Genomic DNA, 8,907 nt, shown 5'->3' on the forward strand with positions numbered 1-8,907 from the left:
GGCATTTAGGCTGTTTCCACATTTTGGCGATTGTAAATTGAGCTGCAATAAACAGTCTAGTACAAGTGTCCTTATGATAAAAGGATTTCTTTCCTTCTGGGTAGATGCCCAGTAATGGGATTGCAGGATCAAATGGGAGGTCTAGCTTGAGTGCTTTGAGGTTTCTCCATACTTCCTTCCAGAAAGGTTGTATTAGTTTGCAGTCCCACCAGCAGTGTAAAAGTGTTCCCTTCTCTCCAAATCCATGCCAGCATCTGCAGTTTTGAGATTTTGTGATGTGGGCCATTCTCACTGGGGTTAGATGATATCTCAGGGTTGTTTTGATTTGCATTTCTCTAATATATAGAGATGAGGAACATTTTTTCATGTGTTTGTTAGCGATTCATCTGTCATCTTTAGAGAAGGTTCTATTCATGTCTCTTGCCCATTGATATATGGGATTGTTGGCTTTTTTCATGTGGATTAATTTGAGTTCTCTATAGATCCTAGTTATCAAGCTTTTGTCTGATTGAAAATATGCAAATATCCTTTCCCATTGTGTAGGTTGTCTCTTTGCTTTGGTTATTGTCTCCTTAGCTGTACAGAAGCTTTTCAGTTTAATGAAGTCCCATTTGTTTATTTTTGTTGTTGTTGCAATTGCCATGGCAGTCTTCTTCATGAAGTCTTTCCCCAGGCCAATATCTTCCAGTGTTTTTCCTATGCTTTCTTGGAGGATTTTTATTGTTTCATGACTTAAGTTTAAGTCCTTTATCCATCTTGAATCAATTTTTGTGAGTGGGGAAAGGTGTGGGTCCAGTTTCAGTCTTTTACATGTAGACATCCAGTTCTCCCAACACCATTTATTGAATAGGGAGTCTTTCCCCCAAGGTATGTTCTTGTTTGGTTTGTCGAAGATTAGGTGGTTGTAAGATGTTAGTTTCATTTCTTGGTTTTCAATTCGATTCCAAGTGTCTATGTCTCTGTTTTTGTGCCAGTACCATGCTGTCTTGACCACTATGGCTTTGTAGTACAGACTAAAATCTGGTATGCTGATGCCCCCAGCTTTATTTTTGTTACAGAGAACTGCCTTAGCTATACGGGGTTTTTTTCCGGTTCCATACAAAATGCAGAATAATTTTTTCCAAATCTTGAAAGTACGATGTTGGTATTTTGATAGGAATGGCATTGAAAAGGTAGATTGCTTTGGGAAGTATAGACATTTTAACAATGTTGATTCTTCCCATCCATGAGCATGGTATGTTCTTCCATTTGTTAATATACTTTGCTATTTCCTTTTTGAGGATTTCATAGTTTTCTTTATAGAGGTCCTTCACCTCCTTCGTTAGGTATATTCCTAGGTATTTCATTTTCTTTGAGACTATGGTGAAGGGAGTTGTGTCCTTAATTAGCTTCTCATCTTGACTGTTATTGGAGTACACAAAGGCTACTGACTTGTGGACATTGATTTTATATCCTGAAACATTACTGTATTTTTTGATGACTTCTAGGAGTCTTGTGGTTGAGTCTTTGGGGTTCTCTAAGTATAAGATCATGTCATCAGCAAAGAGGGAGAGTTTGACCTCCTCTGCTCCCATTTGGATTCCCTTTATTTCCTTGTCTTGCCTAATTGTATTGGCTAGAACTTCCAGCACTACGTTGAATAGTAAAGGTGACAGAGGACAACCTTGTCTGGTTCCAGTTCTAAGAGGAAAAGCTTTCAGTTTTACTCCATTCAGTAAAATATTGGCTGTAGGTTTGTCATAGATAGCTTCAATCAGTTTTAGAAATGTGCCACCTATGCCTATACTCTTCAGTGTTCTAATTAGAAAAGGATGCTAGATTTTATCAAATGCTTTTTCTGCATCTATTGAGAGGATCATGTGATCTTTATTTTTGCCTCTGTTAATATGGTGGATAACGTTTATGGACTTGCGTATGTTAAACCAGCCTTGCATCCCTGGGATGAAGCCTACTTGATCATGATGAATGACTTTTTTGATGATAAGCTGTAATCTATTGGCTAGGATTTTGTTGAGAATTTTTGCGTCTATGTTCATGAGTGAGATTGGTCTGAAATTCTCCTTTTTGTTTGGGTCTTTTCCTGGTTTTGGTATCAGGGTGATGTTTGCTTCATAGAATGTGTTGGGAAGATTCCTTCTTCCTCAATTTTTTGGAATAATTTCTGCAGTACAGGAATAAGCTCTTCCTTGAAGGTTTGATAGAATTCTGGAGTGAAGCCATCTGGACCAGGGCATCTTTTGTTGGAAGCTTTTTTATTGTTTCTTTGATCTCAGTGCTTGAAATTGGTCTGTTCAGGAGCTCTATTTCTTCCTGGCTAAGTCTAGGGAGAGGGTGTGATTCCAAATATTGATCCATTTCTTTCACATTGTCAAATTTCTGGGCATAGAGTTTCTGGTAGTATTCAGAGATGATCTCTCGTATCTCTGTGGGATCAGTTGTTATTTCCCCTTTATCGTTTCTGATTGAGGTTACTAGAGATTTTACTTTTCTATTCCTCATTAGTCTGGCCAATGGTTTATCTATTTTATTTATTTTTTCAAAAAACCAACTCCTCGTTTCATTAATTTTCTGAATGATTCTTTTGTTTTCAATTTCATTGATCTCTGATTTGATTTTGGATATTTCTTTTCTTCTACTGAGTTTAGGCTTAGATTGTTCTTCTTTTTCCAATTCCATAAGATCTCTTGTGAGATTGTTGATGTGCTCTCTTTCTGTTTTTCGAATGTAGGCATCTAAAGCGATGAATTTTCCTCTCAAAACTATTTTTGCAGTATCCCACAGGTTTTGGTAGCTTGTTTCTTCACTGTTGTTATGCTCAAGGAAGTTAATGATTTCCTGTTTTATTTCTTCCTTCACCCATCTGTTATTCAACAGAAGATTGTTTAGTTTCCATGCCTTTGGGTGGGGTCGAGCATTTTTGTTAGAGTTGAGTTCCACCTTTAGTGCCTTATGGTCTGAGAAGATACAAGGTAAAATTTCAATTCTTTTGATTCTGTTGCTATTTGTTTTGTGTCCCAGGATATGATCAATTTTGGAGAATGTTCCATGGGGTGATGAGAAGAATGTATATTCTTTATCTTTGGGATGGAGTGTTCTATATGCGTCTATCAAGCACAGTTGTTCTAGGGTCTCATTTAAGTCTCTTATATCCTTGTTTAATTTCTGTTTAGAGGATCTGTCCAGGTCTGTAAGAGGAGTGTTAAGGTCCCCTGTTATGATGGTATTATCAGATATCATATTGCTCAGACTGAGTAAGGTCTGTTTCAAGAATCTGGAAGCATTTAAATTGGGTGCATAGATATTGAGAATTGAAATGTCTTCTTGTTGTATTTTTCCCTTGACCAATATAAAGTGACCATCTTTGTCTTTTTTGACTTTAGTTGCTTTAAATCCACATGTATCTGAAAATAAGATTGCAACTCCTCTTTTCTTCTGAATTCCATTTGCCTGAAAAATTGTCTTCCAACCCTTGACTCGGAGCTTTAATTTGTCTTTTGAAGCCAGGTGTGTTTCTTGCAGACAGCAAATGGATGGCTTGTGTTTTTTAATCCAGTCAGCCAATCTATGTCTCTTCAGTGGGGAATTCAAGCCATTAACATTTATTGAGATAATTGATAAGTGTGGGAGTATTCTATTCATCTTATTTTCTGAGAGTCCATTGCTTAGTTTTATCTTTTGCATCAGTGTGGAGGTTAGGTTCTGTCCTTTAATTTCTGAGTTCTTACTTTGCTGCTGATCCATTGTGGTGGTCAGTGTGCAGAACAGGTTGAAGTATTTCCTGTAGAGCTGGTCTTGTTGTGGCAAATTTCCTCAATGTTTGTATATCCGTAAATGATTTGATTTCTACATCAATTTTGAAGCTTAGCTTAGCAGGGTACAGAATTCTGGCCTGGAAATTGTTCTGTTTAAGTAGATTAAAGGTAGATGACCATTGTCTTCTTGCTTGGAAAGTTTCATTAGAGAAGTCTGCGGTCACTCTGATGGATTTGCCCCTGTAGGTCAACTGGCGCTTACTCCTGGCAGCTTGCAGAATCTTTTCTTTTGTCTTGACTTTGGCAAGGTTCATCACAATGTGTCTTGGAGAAGCTCGGTTAGAGTTGAGGTGACCTGGGGTCCGATAGCCCTCTGAAAGCAGTGTGTCAGAATATTTGGTGATATTTGGGAAATTTTCTTTTATAATATTCTCTAGTATGGCTTCCATTCCTCCGGGGCATTCTTCTTCCCCTTCTGGAATTCCTATAAGTCGTATGTTGGAACGCTTCATAAAGTCCCATAATTCTGACAGGGAACGTTCTGCTTTCTCTCTCTTCTGTTCTGCCTCTTTTACTATCTGAGTTATCTCAAAAACTTTGTCTTCTACCTCTGAAATTCTTTCTTCTGCATGGTCTAACCTGTTGCTGATACTTTCCATTGCATCTTTAAGTTCCCTCATTGACTGTTTCATTTCCTTCAGCTCTGCTATATCCTTTTTATATTCTTCATATCGTTCATCTCTGATTTGATTCTGTTTTTGGATTTCCTTTTGGTTATTTTCCACTTTATTAGCAGTTTCCTTCATTGTTTCCATCATTTCTTTCATTGTTTTCAACATGTGTATTCTAAATTCCCTTTCTGTCATTCCTAACATTTCTGTATAGTTGGAATCCTCTGCAGTAGCTACCTCATGGTCCCTTGGCGGGGTTGTTCTGGACTGGTTCTTCATGTTGCCTGGAGTTTTCTGGTGATTCTTCCTCATGGGTGATTTCTTTTATCTGTTTCCTTGCCCTAATTTTCCTTTCACTTCCTCTTGCTCTTTAAGTTCTCATGCCTGTGGACTTCCTTTGGTTGAGTCCCATCTTGGAGCTCTGGAGTGAGATGCTTGTTTCAAGTACCAGTTCCGACACTTTCTGTGTGATCACAGCTGGCCCTGTGTACTTGGGACCCCAATCTTCTCACCTGTGAACTGTTTTGGTGTCCTTGGACTTGGCACTGAGTTGAACTGCCTTGGGGAGGGCCTGAGCGGGAGTGCGGAGAACTTTGGCCGTTATCTAGGGCCCCAGTCTGAGCCGCTGAGCCAGACAGAGCTAATAGTGTTTGGCGGTGGGTCACATGGAACCATTGTCAGTGATCTGCCCCCCATTTTGATAATTCTTTATCACCCCCAACTCATGGGGAAGACCATACTTGGTGACAGTAAACAGGGCCACACAAACTCTTTAATGCAATGATTGTACATGATGAGGCCAGGGTTGGTTATGTGGGAATTAAGAATGTCAAAAGCTGTGGGGTATGCCTAGGTGGCCATCAAAGGTCCCTGGAAGAGATTGGGAGTGGGAAGAACTGACTCCTTCCAGGGAAAAGGGCCTAAAACCCCCCACACCCCACACCCCGCATCCAACCCCCAGAGAGACTGCAGCAATCTCCTGGCAGTGGAGGAGATCCTACCCAGGTCAGGATTTCATACACAACAGCCATCATACAACTGATGATTACAGCATTATGGAGTAGACACAGACACGGTTTTTTTAATGTAATATAAACAGGATTGCATGATTTTAAAATAGGATTAATTATGTACTAAGAGTGGGAGAAAAGTAATGGGAAGAATGTTCAAAAAAGAGAAAAAAAAATGAGGATAAATAAATGTTTCCTTGGACATTGTCCCCATATTTGTTATTGGAATAAAGTGAGTATAAACAAATTAATCCTAATGGAAAGAAAACCTAAATTGGTACCATGGAGCTAAGATCTGTTCCTACAGTATATTTAATAAAAGACTGAGACTATCAACTGAGGAAAAATATATAGTTTCCACCAAAAAAAAAAGGACAAATGAGGTAAGTAATGGGGAATTTTTGAATAACTCAAAGAATTTTAAATTTAGAAATAGAATGTCCATTCATTTTGGAATGATTCCATTCTCATTAACCATGCAAAGTAATGTAATAGTCTCTTTTGGAAATAAAAATCATACTCTTGAAATTGCCTCTACTTTTCCTAGTGACATTCAAATGAGTCATTTCCCTCAAAGAAGCATTTTTACTAAATCTTTAGTGTAAAACAGGGTATAGAGCTTTCAGCTAAACCAAGAAAATAAGTGCTGAATTTGCACTCACTGCCAACTGATAAAAAGTGTTGGAGGACTGCCACTTTAATTGAAGAAAATGAAATTGACTCTACATTAAGTCATGAAAGGCCTTCCCAAGGTCGGTATATACCGGTGGTACATAATTTTAGTTCTGGGCAAAAGCAGTTTTCCACTCATTAGATACATTTTGTTTATAGAGAATTCAAAGCTCTTGCTTCTGTGAAGTAAAACCTTAGGACATAGAAAAATACCACTCTGCAATGGGAACTTCACCAGTGTAAAAGAAAGCTACAACATTCAACTTGGTCCCCAACTGAGTCCTTTGCTGGATTAGGATGAAGCATTTTGCTATCCATTCTCCACCTCTGCTGGGAGGAGAAGTTTATGAGAGATCACTGTTTCGGAGGACCCTGGGCCCCAGTGGACCAGACCAAACCAGAATGGAGTCACTAAGTGCCACATAACCAAATTGAACTTTGAAATGGGCCAGTTTTCCTAAAACACAGAAGATTGCAGTCAAGCTGAGTTGGTATAGTGAAGGAAGTCCCCTCTGTTTTTTACCCTATAGAAAAGTAACTTTGAAACAACCAATGTGCTTTTTGTTTTCTGTTTCTGCCCTCTTCAGCCCTTTTTCGTCCATAAAGCCAAATCCTCTGCTCAGATCATCAGAACATTCATTCAGTTTTCTAGGATGTGGTGCTACCTGATTTTAGGATCATAAATATAGGCCAATTAAGATCTTTAAACTAAATTTGTTATAATTTTGTCTTTAGACACTGCCAAGAACTCAATCAGAACGCATTGGCAGATTTGGTGACTCTCATAATCTTGTGTTTTTCATGCCCTTTTACTCTTGTCTGTCTATGAAAACGAGAAAGTGGTAGTTTTAGAGGTGAGGACATGGCAGCCTGTGTGTGAGTAGTGGGCAGGGAGTGATAAAATGCATATGTGTGCTCACATTCATAATTATTAAATAAGGGCAAGGGGTGTGGGTGGATAAAGGATGGCCACCTCACTGGCATGTTCTTCCAAGTCCAAGAACTTATCACATGGTCTCCTGTAGCAAACAGTTTTAGATGTGATTCTTGATTTCCCTCTAATTGACAATTAGGAAAAATAATAATATGGTCGCATCAATCTCTCTTCATGAAAGGAGAAGCTTCCCAGTAAACTGGTTATAACTTACCTAATAATGGAATCTTTTTCTGGCCTCAGGTAATTGTTGTAGTTTGTTGTGGTCACTGAACTCCCACCCTTCACTTTCTGGGCCTCACTCCCAACCGAGATCTCCTAGTGAGACACGGGCTCAAGAGAGGAAATGAAGAGCCCTCCTTAGGTGTGCCAGTGGTCTGCTGCACAACCTACGGAGGTATTTAGCAACTTGAGTTCACTTCCTCAAATGAGCAGAAGGCAGATAAGAAGGAATCAAGAAATGCCACTTCTTTTTCTGAGCAAAGGCTCACGTCACGAGTCTCTTGGTCGGGACAGGTAGAAGTTATGCTTAAGACTTCTATGGTGCTATGGAGATACCCACAGGCTTGGGCAAAGGAGCAAGGCTAGAAATGGTTTCTTCACACCATCATAGCCTTTAGGGCTTCCACTTTTTTAAAAAAAAAAAAATCTTGGGCGGCACCTGTGGCTCAGTCGGTAGGGCGCCGGCCCCATATGCCGAGGGTGGCGGGTTCAAACCCGGCCCCGGCCAAACTGCAACCAAGAAATGGCCGGGCGTTGTGGCGGGCGCCTGTGGTCCCAGCTACGCGGGAGGCTGAGGCAGGAGAATCGCTTAAGCCCAGGAGTTGGAGGTTGCTGTGAGCTGTGTGAGGCCATGGCACTCTACCGAGGGCCATAAAGTGAGACTCTGTCTCTACAAAAAAAAAAATAAAAATCTTTTTTGCCATCTTCTATCAACATCTCCTACCCAATTTTTTTTTTTTTTTTTTTTTTTTTTGAGACAGAGTCTCATTCTGTTGCCCAGGCTAGTGTCATGGCCTCAGCCTGGCTCTCGGCAACCTCAAACTCCTGGGCTCAAGTGATGCTACTATCTCAGCCTCCTGAGTAGCTGGAAGTGCCTGAGACCGCACCCAGCTAATTTTTCTACTTTTAGTAGAGACCAGGTCTCACTCTTGCCCAGGCTGGTTTTGAACTCCTGAGCTCAAGGAATTCTCTTATTTCAGCCTCTCAGAGTGCAGGATTATAGTGTCCTGCCCAAATTTTTACGAAATCTGAATGCCATATCAAACAGCTTAACTTGAAGTTCTTTGGGAATTTAACTCAATTTATTGAAAATGAAACTCCAAACCTGAACCCCAGTCTGCATATTTCATGATCTTTTATTTTTGTTTTCGTTCTTTTAAGTTTGCCACAAACTAGTGAATGCTTCTCAGGAATTGATCTTGGTGTCACCCCTTCCCCAAAGTCACACCCAACTCTCCTAATATGTTCGTTTGTTCTACATTTAATTTTTAATTTTTTTTTTTTTTTGAGACAGAGCTCTGTCACCCAGCTTAAAGAGCTATGAATTCATAGCTCACTGCAACCTCAAACTCCTGGACTAAAGTGATCCACCTGCCTTAGCTTTCTGAGTAGTTGGAACTACAGGCATCCATTGCAACACCTGGTCAGTTTTTCTATTTTCAGTAGAGACAGGGTCTTGCTCTTGCTCAGGCTGGTCTCCAACTCCTGAGCTCAGTCAGTCCACCCACCTCAGCCTCCCAGAGTGCTCAGTTTACAGGCATGTGCCACTGCACCCAGCCCTGGATTTTGATTTTTTTAAACTATCTTGCACTTTTCTTAGAAAATACTTTTATTTATATTAACATAATGTAACATATCTCATGCAC

This window comes from Nycticebus coucang, chromosome 4 (assembly GCF_027406575.1).
Source record: "Nycticebus coucang isolate mNycCou1 chromosome 4, mNycCou1.pri, whole genome shotgun sequence".
Lineage (NCBI taxonomy): Eukaryota > Metazoa > Chordata > Mammalia > Primates > Lorisidae > Nycticebus > Nycticebus coucang.